Below are 13,939 nucleotides of genomic sequence, written 5' to 3' on the forward strand. Positions count from 1 at the left end.
GTAAGTCATATTTCCAGACTTAAGCAAGATTAACAGTATGAGAAGCCAGAATCCATACCATCCCTAAGGGTCAAAAACATTTGTCTTTTCAACAGGAGTTTTGGATTTCCTTTAAAAATAAACAACTCCTTCAACTCTTAAATCTTAGAGAAGCTTTAGAATAAATAGAGGAAACCTCTTCTCATGAAAGCAGTATTTTTGCTAGTAAGGGGCATCCTTTTGCCACAGCATCAGTCCTATGAAATGTCTGCTTGAGGACACCTGCAAAAAAGACACCTGAGCAATTAGCAATGCTAAAGCTGTTTAATGCAAAACAGAATGGTGCTCCAATAAGAATCTTCTGAAAGGTGCTACAACAGTTTCCATGAGCAAATCCACATACCCAGAAACAGTGATGATTTCCAAGGAGAGGACAAGAGGCAGCATTTAAATAGCCAGACTCGTTCCTACTTGGAAGTCAGTGGTAAAATTCTCAGAGGTATCAGTGAGGACAAGATCAGGCCACCAGCAAAGTCTTTTTTAAACTGCATTCTACAATATCCCCTCTGCTGGCGTGACTATGCCACACATAAACAGTACCCAGGGAAATCCTTGGAAAAGCTCCAGGTAAGCTACAGAGGCGTAGGAAAAGAAACAAAACTGAAGAACAGAGAAACAAAGGGCTCCACACCCTCCAAGCACTACCTTGGGAATTGCTTTAATGCGCATGTTATGAGCAAGGTGTGGAGGTCGGCTCATGCAAATGAGGAGGACTTGTTGAGAGTGATGAGGAGAGGTTCTGTTGGGGTTGGAGGTTCTTTTGACGCGTACTTCTGTCCTTCCGCTGTGGTGGTGGATCTTTGTCTGATCTCCCTTCAATCCCCCGCGGTGCGGTGGCTGCCGAGCAGCGCCGGCCGGGGCCGTAAGGAGCCGTAAGGGGCCGTGCGGGCACTGCCCCTGAGGGCGGCACGGGGGCACTCGCTGCTGGCCGGCCTGGCCGGGGAGCACCGCACCACCAATCAGGAGGCGAGACGAGCTCCACCAATGAACGGCACGGAACAACGCATGAGGACTGGTCATGAATATGAATGAGGCTGGTGCTGCCTGTGAGCGCTCAGCCGGAGGGTGCAGAGCGGGTTGGTGGGCAATTGTGCGGGATTACTGCAAAAAGAGGGGGAAGGAATGCAGCAGCTGTAGGTATCACTTGAAAAGACTAATATTGCTCACTACAAGGACCAAATGCACACAAATACTGATTACCAAGAGAAAAGGCCGGCTCGCAGCTGCGAGGACGCCGGCAGCCTATGCCCTGAGGCCGGGGCCGTGGCGGGCGCTTTGCGGGCAGGGCTTTTCCGAGCCGGCCACAATGTGCTGCCCCCCGTGTGGGCCCGGCTGCGGCAGAGGCAGGCGGGAGCGGGGCGGAGCCGGCAGCGGCGGGCAGAGGCCGCCGAGAGCAGCAACCCGGCCGGACCCGCTGCGGAGCGGCACGGAGCTGCCGGGCAGGCAGCCCTCGGGTGCGCAAAGGGCAGGAGCCGCGGCAAGAGCCGGCCACAGCGGCAGCTCGCCGTGCCCGGGGCCGCAGCCCCAGCTCTCCCCTGCCGGCCACGGCAGCAGCCGCTCGCCTCCGAGGCTCCGGCGCTTCCTGAAGACGAGGGGCGCGGCCCCCAGCACGCCCTGGAGCCCCGCAGCCAGAGGAGCCGCCGGCGCCGCAAAGGGCAGCGCAGAGGGCGCAGGTTGAGGAGGAGGACATGAGGCTCGCTGTGGGCCGCGCTGGGGCAGCTCTGCCCTCTCGGCCTTCGCCTTGAACCCTTTGCTTCTTTTCCATGAGACCTGATCCCCGTCTTTGGCCAAGGGCCCCCACAGCCCTTTCTAGGGCTGCAGGAAAAGCCCTATCAGCCATGACAGTTAAGAGAGATAAAAGAAATAGAGGCTGGTCTAAAAAATTTACACATTTATTGTACCTGTTTTCAAAGTTGCCACAAATTCTTCAGTTTATTAAAACAAAAGAAAGGAATTCATTACAGACCAACAAAAATTTCATCCCGTTTGTTGCACAGCATAGGTGGAATTTAGGAAACAAAGGCGGCAGCTCTCTGGCCTACACGGTGCTGCTGGCAGAGCCGCTGCTGCCTACTCCAGGCTCAGGCAGGCCCCTGAGCAGCCTCGCTGCACGGCCAGAGCCATCTCGATGCTGCAGTGCAGGCCAGAGGCGCCGCTCAGCCGGAAGCCGCAGGACTTGCCGCAGGGCAGCGCCGTGAGCTGGCAGTGGCGCGACTGCGGCAGGAGCAGCCAGGCCGACAGCACCAATGTTTGCACCCAGCCGGTGACTTTTTCAGTGTCAAAGGACATGCAGGGGATGTCCATCAGGTACCACTCCTGATCCCTGGGCAGCTGGCCTGTGGCAGCTCCACCCAAGCCCACACCCCAGGCTTCAAGGGGCTCCGCAGCCGCCCTCCTACTCGCCACAGCCTAGCCTCTCATCGAACTCTGCTCTGCTTTCACCTTCAAAGCTCTCATTTGAATATTTGCTCCTGCCACCAAGATCTCTGCAGCTGCTCCAGCCAGGCCCACAGCCCAGGTTTTGAGGTACACTGCAGCAGCCTGACACAGCCCACCAGAGCCTGGGCTAGCTCACTGGACACTCCAAAGCTGTGCCAGGAGTGGGGAACAGCTGTGGACTGGGTTCTCCCCACAGGTGAACTTTAAGAGCTACTGCTCTACGGTGCAAGATGTCAGGCGGCAGCAGGGACTGGGCAAAGGAGAAAGGACGCTCTCTGTTCTGAGGTTCCATAGGAAAGGGTTTATTCTGGGTGAAAGGTGCAGGACAAAAAATCCCCAGCCACCTCAGTGCACGGGATTAAATACACTAACAAATCAGGGGGTGGATCCAAAAGTGTGACGAATACGGGGAGGTAAGGGAGGAGTGAGGGGGTTATGTCAACAGTCTAAAGCCAGTCAGGGTAGGTGGAAAGAGAGGGAAGATCACAGGGGCAAATGGGGTGTTATGGTTTAGTGGATTTCCAAGGGCATGTTGCAATCAGGAATTGGCCCACGGGGAGAGTGGCAGGAAAGTTTCAGGCAGAAGGGGCTGGGTTGCTATGACAGGCTGGGAAGGAACTGGAACAGAGGGTGGGGAATGACTTACAGCTTTGCCACTGCGCACCAGAACCTGGGCTAGCTCTGTTTTGCTCGGGTGGAGCAGCGAGTGCAGGGAACTGCCTTGCCTATGATGAAGCAAAAGGCAGAACCTTAGAGCCAGCACTGCTCTGTGCAGAGAGACAGTGTTCCTAAGCAGCAGGGCAGGGACTGAGCAAAGAAGGAAGAGGAGACTCTCCGGTTGTGAAGTTCCAACAGTGAAGTTTATTGGAGTTGGAGGGGTCAGGACAAGGAGACCCCCAAGCACCTCTGTGCAGGGGGTTTTAAGGCACAGCAAAACAGGGGGTGGACACAAAATGACAGCCAGTGGGGGTAGCACTAGATGCAGAGTTTAGGGGCAGAAACCAACCGGGATAGGGGGAGGAGAAAGTCTTGGTGGGGATTGGTCCAAGTAATAAGTGCTAGGGAATGTTCTGGAAGAAGAGGGAGGGTTGCCTTGACAGGTATGGAAGAGTCTGGAATAAAGGGAGGGGGTACCTTGAGGGACAGGTGGAAGGGAGGGCACAACTTAGGAAGAAACCAATTTGGGGAAAACATGGGAGATAACAGAATGAACCATTTAACAATAACTTAATAAAATAAAACAAACCATAACATCTCCCCTTTTTATTTTCAAAAAGAAGGATCTGGGCAGTACTTGGAATCTTGATATTGGTCATAAAACCACAAAGGGGGAAATGGAGGAGAGGGAGTCTCCAAAGGGATCTCTGTGACATTAACCTCGGGGGCTACAACTTAGTTCATGTCAGATAAACTAAATTTTTTCATAACTGAAAGCATAATTGCGCGAGGGCGTACACGGCCCTAGGTCCAGCTAGCTGAAGGGGGTGAGAATGGCCGACGCCCGTACGCATACACCACCAACCCCCTTCGGCGTCTAGGCCTCAGGCTGGGCTGGATGTTGAGCTCGGAGTTGCACGAAAAGAAATGAATGAGGCGGCGACCACTTGCTGGGGGTGAACCGTCGGTTTATTGGATGGAATGGAGGCACCAACGAGGATGGGCACCAGCCAGCAAAATGGCCCCGAACAAGGGGAGAAACAGGGTTTTAAAGGGAAGGGGAGGAGAAGGGAGGGAAGCCCAGCTAACCAATGGGAAAACTCAAAGGGAGGTGCTAAGTATAACTGACATACAGAAGTAGCCAATAAATACAAAGTAAAGGAGGAGCCCTGGGACCACAGCCAACCACAACCCCCAGAGAGATGAAAGTTCTCGAAACCTGGGAGGAGAGGGGAGTGATTGACTGGGCCCAGGGAGGAGAAAACATTTACTTATATGGGAGAATAGGGGAGGAGGAATTATATAACACAACTGACTGAAAGCAGGGGTTTCTATGGAAACAAAACTGGCAGGAGAGCAGTGGCAGGAAAACTGGGGAGGGAGGAACCATTTACAAAGAACAGGGGGATACAATACATAAAATGGGGGAGTAAACTGAAAAACTGAAAAACACACTACAACATTGTTTCTTAACAAATAAAATAAAGAAAACTAGAATGTCCACATAACTCAAAAATACGATGCCCGCGGCTGGTCCTGCCAATCCTCGCCTTCTTCGAGCTGGAATTCGCTTGTCCCTAGATGTTCTTGAGGCGGCTCGGTTGACCCCTCCTTGTCTGCAGCTCTTCCGGCCTCTGAGGAGAGGTCCTCCAGCTCGAAGTGATCTTCCAGAGGAATTGCGGCACGATTGGCAGTTATTGATGTTGCTCTGGCTATCAGTCTTTGGACCAAGCCGCGGACCAGTATGAACAAAACAAAACTAAAAGTACAATCAAACTTACAACCACTTTACAAACAGATTCTAAGACTGAGCTGGCCCACCCGCTAAGGCCCCAACCCTTTAATATGTCCCCCAGCCAGTCCGATGTCTCCTGTTTGACCTGATGGACGAGGTCTTGGAGTCTTTTAATGGAGTGTTTGGCGTCCTCGGCTCGAGAGGACAGGTTCAGACAGCAGAGGCCCTCAAACTCCTCACAGTGATGGTGATGGAGCAGCAATAGAAAATCTATTGCTGCCCTGTTTTGGAGTGTCGCCTTCCTTGTAATTTCCTCGTCTGTAAGGAGGTCGTATAGCGCGGCTGAAGTAAGATTGGCTTCTTTAGCCACCCAACACTCCAGGCGGCCCAATTCGCCCAGAGCCTTAGCCACTGATACCCAAGGCAATAGCATGGTAAAGGCGACAGATTTAGGATGTGACCAATGGGTAATTTCATCGTCACAATCTTCGGTGAGATCTTTGAGATCTCTTTTAGGTCTAGCCAATTCAGATGTGACGTTTGTCCTTTTCCAATTGATAATTTGGGTGATGTTGGGGGTAAACAGCGACAGCCGGCCAAAAGTGCACGGCCCTCCGACCAGACCAGAGGGGATGCCTGCCCACGCTCAGTCGCCACAAATCAAAAACACCCCCCTTGGAAGGGTGTAAGGGGTCCGCTTAGTAGTGGTGGGGCCGACAATCTTCAGAACAGCCCGACACCACTGGTTAGCCTGATATTCCTTCTTTGTTTTCAGGACCACCTCACTGCCCCTCTCTATGGGGGTAATGGTATAATCAAACTGAAAACAAATAGAGGAATTGGCGGAACCGAGTAAGTGTAATTCTGTGGGCTCGGAGGGCGCAGGATCCAGCCTCGCCACTCCGTCTCTCCAGGCGTTGCTGGGTTCAAAACCAGGGAGGAAAGTAAGGCTCCGGGCCAAAATGGGGGAAAGGGCAGACTGGAAGGCAGAGGGGAATTCGCCGGGAGAGAAAGGGATCCCCAAAAGGCAGGACGACATCGGGTCCTCTGCTGCACCGGTGTCAAGGCATATGCTGTCCTGCCCTAATGACTGAGCCAAGGCACGCCAGACGTTAACTTTTGGCTGGGGGATGACCCACGGCTCCGTAGATGGCAGAAGGAGTCCGCAGGTCGTCAACACCATCAGGAGTGAGCCAGGGTTGGGAGCCAGCGATGCCAATGCGGGGGCCATTCGGGGAGATGCAACTGAAACAAGAGAGGATTTTTGTGAATTCGTCATAAAAGTATGACGAATTCACAAAAATGGTTCCTCCCCAAACAACCAATTCAAATAAAACATACGGGGGGTAGGAGTTGGAGCTGGGGGTGTAAAGGAGGAAACATGGTGCAGAAGGTCAAGGGGTGGAGGAGAAGCTGGAGGAGAGGGTTCCTCGGCGACTGGGGGGAGATCAGGAGAGAATGAGGAAGGTTGGTGGTAGAGTTTCCTCCGCCGACGCCAACATGCCTGCCGGACCTGTGGCACTGCTTCCTTCTTGGTCCTCTACTTCGGGACGAAGGGCCTAACCCACTTAGATGGAATCCACCTGGGGCCTGAGGGAGTGGATACGCATGCATATCCCCTTCCCCAGGTCACCAGGTCACCTCCGTCCGCCAGGTCTCTGGATCCTTTATAAGAACCGGGGGCCTGGCTTTAGGCTGCAGCTGCTGGTGACTGCCAAAGTGTCGGACCACTGGAGGATTTTGGCTGTCAAAAGAGCAATTCAAAAAATTGAGAGTGTACAGTGCTCTTGACAGCCGGACGTGGGGGGTCTCCACCTTCATCGCCGGTTGTTGTCGGGACAGGATCTTCTTAAGGCTCTGGTGGGCCCTTTCCACCATGGCTCGCCCTGTCGGGGAATAGGGGATGCCGGTTTTATGCACTATTCCCCATTGCTGCAGGAAGCTCCGCAGCTCCTTGGAAGTATACGCAGGGCTGTTGTCTGTTTTTAAGGCCCTAGGGATGCCCAAGACAGCGAATGCTTGAAGCAGATGCTTCTGAACATCCGCTGCCTTTTCACCTGTGTGGGCAGAAGCGTAGATCGCCCTGGAGAAGGTATCTGCTGAGACATGGACATAACACAATCGGCCGAAAGATGGGATGTGTGTTACGTCCATCTGCCACACCTCGCAGCTTGTCAACCCTCGGGGGTTAGCCCCCGAGGTCACAGTAGGCATCTGGTCTTGCTGGCATTGGGGACATGTGGCCACTATCGCCTTGGCCTGCTCTTGCGTCAGATTGAATTGACGAACCAGGCCAGGCACATTTTGATGGAAAAGTTGGTGGCTGATCTTAGCCTGACCGAACACATCTGGGAGGGGGGCCTGTGTAACAGCAGCCACGGCCAGAGAATCGGCACGATGGTTACCTTCCGCAATAAACCCGGGCAGGTCAGTATGTGACCTCACATGCATGACATAAAAGGGGTGCTCGCGGTGGGAGACCAATACAACGAGCCTATTTAACAATTCAAATAATCTTTTGTTGGTGACCTCTTGAAGAACTGCGGATTCAGCTCGTGACACTACACCTGCGACATACGCAGAATCTGTAACCAAATTGAAGGGTCCAGGGAATCTCTGGAATGCCCTGACGACTGCGTCCAAATCAGCAACTTGTGGAGAACCCTCCACAACAGCAACATCGGCCTCCCACTGCGGAGTCTGAGGATCCTTCCAAGTCATGACTGACTTGTGGGATGCTCCAAACGCATCGGTAAAAAATGTCACAGCATCCAGCGGCTCCCTGCTCTGAACCTTCTTTAACGACAATTTAAACTCCGAGTTAAATAATTTGTGGGCCGGCCGATCCACTGCGATGTGCCCAGTGTAGCTGTCGAGTGCAAACTGAAGATATTCATTAGTTTGCAGCAGTTCTTCAAAGGTCTTTAATTTAAGTTGGCCCGATTCCAATTTAATTGGGATATGTATGCATGAGAAATCACACCCTGCAAGCTCCCTGATCCTCGATCTTGCCTTGAGGATCATCGGCTACCAACTCCTGTGGCCGTGTCATTCTTTTGGGCCGATGGTGGCTCAGAAAGACCCACTCTATGATTAAGAGCTTATCTCCTGAGCCTTGGTTCTTCAGACTATCGTCCCATTGATGTATCATGCCATGAAGGTGTGGCAATTTTCCCAGTACTATAAATTTGAAGGGCAGGCCCGGATGGTATCGGTGGGCCTGCCTGGCCGAAATAGTTTTCTGTACCTTCTCCAAGGCCACCTCCGCCTCTGGAGTGAGAGCCCTAGGGGAACTAAGTCCCTCTCCCCCTTTCAACAAATTGAAAAGGGGGGCTAGGTCTTCAGTTGAAATGCCTAGCCAGGGTCTCACCCAATTTAAAGACCCACACAGTTGATGGACATCTGCATGGGTCTGGACCTTTGTCCGAATAGCCAATTTCTGCGGAACAATGGTCCACTTCGTAATTTCGAGGCCCAGGTATTTCCAAGGTGGCATCCGCTGAATTTTGTCCTGCTGGAGCTCGAACCCTGCAGCAGCCAACACATTGGTTGTTAGGTCAAGCGCATGGGCAAGCAGGCTGTGGTCGGGCGCACACACGAGGATGTCGTCCATGTAATGGTGGACAATGACGGCATCCCCGAGGGCTGTACGTATAGGCGACAGCAGTGAAGCGACATACCATTGGCAGATCACAGGGCTGTTCTTCATGCCCTGTGGAAGCACCCGCCAATGATAGCGCTTGGCTGGGGACTCACGGTTGATGGACGGAACCGTGAACACAAAGCGCGGGGCATCGTCCGGGTGAAGGGGAATTTGAAAAAAGCAATCTTTTATATCAATTACGGCCAAATTCCAATTTTGGGGGAGCATTGCTGGGGAGGGCATCCCTGGCTGAAGAGGACCCATATCAACAATTAATTAGTTAATTTGGCGGAGGTCGGTCAGGAGCTGCCACTTGTCCTTGTTAGGCTTTTTGATGACAAACACTGGGGAGTTCCAAGGTGACATGGTCTCCTCCAGGTTGCCTTTCACTAGCTGCTCCTGAATGAGCTCGTTGAGTGCCTTTAACTTTTGCTTGTTAAGTGGCCACTGCAAGACCCGTACTGGTTTATCAGAAAGCCAATTCAGCTTCCAGGTCCGGCGCTCCTCAGTGGCCACTGCCCGAAAAACCTGGGGAGCCTTCGGGAGGTAAATTTTAGCTCCCCACTGGGCTAATAGGTCCCTTCCCCAGAGAGGCTCTGTGTAATCTAAAACGAACGGGCATATAGAAGCCAGCTGCCCTTAATTTGCACAATGCTCTTCGACTGATTGGCCAATTGAAGGCCCCCAACACCTGAAATCGTGCCCGCAGCACTTTGCAAGCCCCAATGTGACGGCCATTCTCGAGAGGGAATCATCGTCACATCTGCACCCGTGTCCAAAAGACCCCTCACGATCTTCTTGTCCCCGCCCAACGAAAGTTGGCAGGTCAGGCGGGGCTTCTCCCTCCCTACCAACTGTGCCCAGGCCACTGTCGGAGGCGATGTCTTCTTCCAGTCCTTCCAGTGGTCTTTGTCTGGAACTGGGATGGCCTGGGCAATAACCTGTCCCTTCGGGAGGAAGAGTGGGGGTCGGACACAGTACAGCCCTACTGCAAAACGGTCCCGGTCGGTAGTCACCAGACCAGGGACGATGTGGATGTCTCGCGGAGTGTGCTTCGTGTCTCCGACCACGGTCCACCTGCAACGTCAAGTTCCCTCCAGCGACCCAGGTGTTGCAGGTCGACAAACACCAGCTGAATGTCACTACTAGGGAGATAAATGTCCCTAGTTAGCTGCAGCCTGTAGGGGGAAGCAGAGGACCTGGTGTTAAGTGCAGGTACAGTACCACAGGTCGATGTCATGTCCAATAAGTTGGTCAAATCCGGCAATATGAAAGTTGGCGGTCCTCTCCCGTCTCCTCCCTCCCCGCTTGATGTTAAACAGCCCGCAACATTTCTGTCCACGCGCAGGGAGGGGCTGCACTCCAAGTCTAGTTTTTTTGATTTTTATTCTCCTCCCTTTCCCGCTTCCGCCTGTATTCCATATAATCTTGGCGCATCGGGCACTGGGGCATCCAATGCCCGACCTTGCCACAGAGATGGCAAGGGTGGGTGGCTGATGATCTTCTGCCGGACCCAGGTGTTGGGGGTCCGGCAATGGGGGCAGCTTCTGCTTCTAGGAAGTCCGGCTCGGGGCATTCGGCAAGAGTCACGGATGTTCTTTTAGGTCGTGAGGTCAGGGAAACCTGACGCACCACGACCTCAATCATGGCCTCTATCGTGGGCCGGGGACTTAGAGGGAGAGTTTTAATGGCCTTGCGGCACTCAGTGTTGGCGTTGCTGTAGGCCATCCGCTGGAGCATCCTCTCCCTGTCATCATCCCTGAGCGCCTGCGCCTCCACATATCGGTAGAGGCGCTCGATAAACGCCATGTATGGCTCTTGCGGCCCTTGCCGGACCTCATCATCTTCCCATTGGGAGGTCACCACCTCCAGCTTGAAGAAGGCCCGCTCAGCTGCCCTGGCGGTCTCCACAAGCTGGGAGGGGAAAAAGGCCTTAGCCTGAGCTGCCCCCTCTGCCCACTGTCCCTCGCCCAAAAGATGCTCTTGGGTGATTGCCAAACCATCCGCGTCGTGAGACATTGCGGGATTCCCCCAAAACCTCGGGAGAACCTCCAATATCTCCCTCCTCCATTCCCCCACCCAGACCCTAAATTCCATGGGTCTTACAAGGCTGGAGAAGAGGGCCCTCAGGTCAGCCGGCACCAGATCTCCCTGTGCAAGGGCATTGCGGAGCATACCCCGGAAGTACTCCGACCCCTGGGAGTAGTCCTTCTGCGCCTTGCACAGTTCCTTAATCCGGGCCTGTGCTAAAGGCACCCACTGGGCCTGGGGGCTACCCTCCCCGCTCAGGTGGTAGGTAACCGGAGCGGCTTCCAACAAGGGCGTCTGCCCCGGCTTCCGGTCATCCACTCCCCCCTCTCCCGGAACACAAAGCGTGGGAACCGGAAGGAGGAGCGTGGGAACCGGAATTGGAGGAGGTTGAGGCGGGGTCTGGCAATGACGCAAGGTGAGGGGGTGGGCGTGGCCAACCGCCCTTCTCCGCCTCCTTGGTGACGTTCGGAGGCGGAGGGAAATACGAAGGCGGAGCGGGGGAGGAGCCAGTGGGGGGCTGAGCCAGGGGAGGAGTTTGGGGAGGAGCTGGTTGAGGGGCGGAGGGCGGAGGGATGAGAGGGACGGAGGGAGGATATGAGGGAGGGGTAACCGAAAAAGAAGTGGGGTCTGGGGGAAGGAAGGGGTTGGCGCAAGGGAGGAAGGGGTTAAAAGAGGAGGACGAAGGAACCCTGGCGGGAACGACCACGTGGTCACCGCCATCTTGGGCTCCCAAGGAGCCATTTTGCAAAACATCGCTAACCCGAACAACTTTAGGTGTCTTAACTGGGGACCTTGAAACCGGGGTAGAGGGTAAGGAGAGAGGAGGAGCCTGGCCAGGGCTCCTCGAAGGGGGAGGCCGAGCAGGTCGAGGGGGAGCAGGGGCAGGATGGACCCCCTGCCTCTTGTCGGCCTTCAAAATCTCCCTCGAGGGCTCCTGCCTATGGGAAGTGGGAAAGGGTTGAGGGGTAAGGACAACCGAACGAGGGGAACAGGGAGACAAAACAAAACGTGCGGGGCTTTTCTTCAGTTCCCCAGATGAGCGGAGTGTCGCAAGCACTCTGCCCGCCCAAAACGCCACGGTCGCCAATTTTGTCTCTCCAGAATTTACGGCTTCTTCTAATTTTGCCAAAACGGCTGCCCAAAACAGTGGCTGTTTTGCAAATTCCGGGGAGACTTCGGGGAACTTCGAAAAAACCCACTTAACTAAACATCTTAACTCTTGCTTGGGGGCCTTCTGATCACCCCCAAGCAACAAACCCTTAACAACATAATAAACCTCCTTTTGGGATTTTCCCAAGCCAGCACCCATGGCACCTTTCTAGTGCAGGAACCGCTGCTACTAGAAAGAGGGAAGATCCTCTGGTGGTGCAACCACCTGCCTGAAAATAACAGAAACTAAAACACCAAGCCACTTGCCACCAGCCCCTGCTCCCCCCACTGTCCCCAAGTCTGGGGTTTCAGTAAAGGGAAAAAGGAATTTGGGCGGTGGGTCCGGGCCCCAAGTCTGGGGATACCGGCCCCACGGGAAAGATAAAATAAAAAAGGCGCGGGGATGAGGAAAATCCTCAAGGAAAGAGGGTGGGGGGTAGGTCCCCAACGCAGGGCATGTGCCCCTAAGGAAATTTTAAAAAGGCTGGGGGGAAGTCGGAAAGGTCCCCAGAGCGGGGCCCGACCTTACCAGTCTGGTGGCAGCAGCAACGAAAAATCAGGCAAGGGTCCTCGTCTCTGGGGTCGTCCTCTTTGGGCGCGAGGAGTCCCGACCCCGATCCTCAGGGAGCGCTGCCCCTACAACGGGGCCTGCTACCACCTGGGGTAGTGCGGCATCCACAGGAACAATACAGTCCAACTCCGAGGGGTCCGGTCAGTGGTCAGCTGTCCACTTCTTCGGGCCCCACGTTGGGCGCCACACTGCGCGAGGGCGTACGCGGCCCTAGGTCTGGCTGGCTGAAGGGGGTGAGAATGGCCGACGCCCCTACGCATACACCACCAACCCCCTTCGGCGTCTTGGCCTCAGGCTGGGCTGGATGTTGAGCTCGGAGTTGCACGAAAAGAGACGAATGAGGAGGCGACCACTTGCTGGGGGTGAACCGTCGGTTTATTGGATGGAATGGAGGCACCAACGAGGATGGGCACCAGCCAGCAAAATGGCCCCGAACAAGGGGAGAAACAGGGTTTTAAAGGGAAAGGGAGGAGAAGGGAGGGAAGCCCAGCTAACCAATGGGAAAACTCAAAAGGAGGTGCTAAGTATAACTGACATACAGAAGTAGCCAATAAATACAAAGTAAAGGAGGAGCCCCGGGACCACAGCCAACCACAACCCCCAGAGAGATGAAAGTTCTCGAAACCTGGGAGGAGAGGGGAGTGATTGACTGGGCCCAGGGAGGAGAAAACATTTACTTATATGGGAGAATAGGGGAGGAGGAATTATATAACACAACTGACTGAAAGCAGGGGTTTCTATGGAAACAAAACTGGCAGGAGAGCAGTGGCAGGAAAACTGGGGAGGGAGGAACCATTTACAAAGAACAGGGGGATACAATACATAAAATGGGGGAGTAAACTGAAAAACTTAAAAACACACTACAACACATAATGAATATGGTAACAATGATCAAAACAATACAGAGAACTGACCATAAAATCATAGAGAGCTATAGTATAGATGGCCTTTGAGTCCTAGTAAAATATCTGTATATAGGCCTTACCCCGGTAAGTCCCGGTTGTTCTTGATGGGCTGCAGCTGCAATGTCCTTCACTGGGCTGCAGCTGTGGCTAGTGAAGATAACTGGGATAAAAGGGGGTGGGTTGGCAAGTCAGGAAGAGCCTTGAAGGAGCCCTGACTAAGAAGGAACAACATGCAGAAGAAGGAGTCTGTGCTGTGAAGATCTGCAGCCATAAGAAAACACTGAGAGAAGGTATGGGACTCTAGAAATATAATAACAATATGGGATTCTAGAAATATGAATACAACAGAGACCTCCATTGAGTCCCCAGCTCTCGAAGATACTATTCACCCAGTCCTCGCAACCTTCCTTAATGTCCAAGATAAGGTCTTTCATTCTCTGGAGGCTGGCATGGACAACTGCGCTCTTTGATGTCAAGTTCATGCAGCAGAGGCCCTCAAACTTGGTGCATTTGTGGTTGTGGAACAGTATCAAGAAATCAGTGGCGGCCCAGTTTTGGAAGGTTGTCTGCCTAGTTATCTTCTCTGATAGGAGGTCACTTATGGCATTTTGTGTTAAGTTGGCTTGCTTAGCTGCCCAACACTCTAGGCAGCCCAATTTTCCTAGAGCTTTTGCGGCAGCCACCCATGGCAAGAAAATGGAGACTGCAGTTCTCTTGAACTTTGACCAGTGGATAATTTCACTGTGTCACAATTTTCATCCAAATCTTTC

This window comes from Zonotrichia leucophrys, chromosome Z (genome assembly GCF_028769735.1).
Source record: "Zonotrichia leucophrys gambelii isolate GWCS_2022_RI chromosome Z, RI_Zleu_2.0, whole genome shotgun sequence".
NCBI lineage: Eukaryota > Metazoa > Chordata > Aves > Passeriformes > Passerellidae > Zonotrichia > Zonotrichia leucophrys.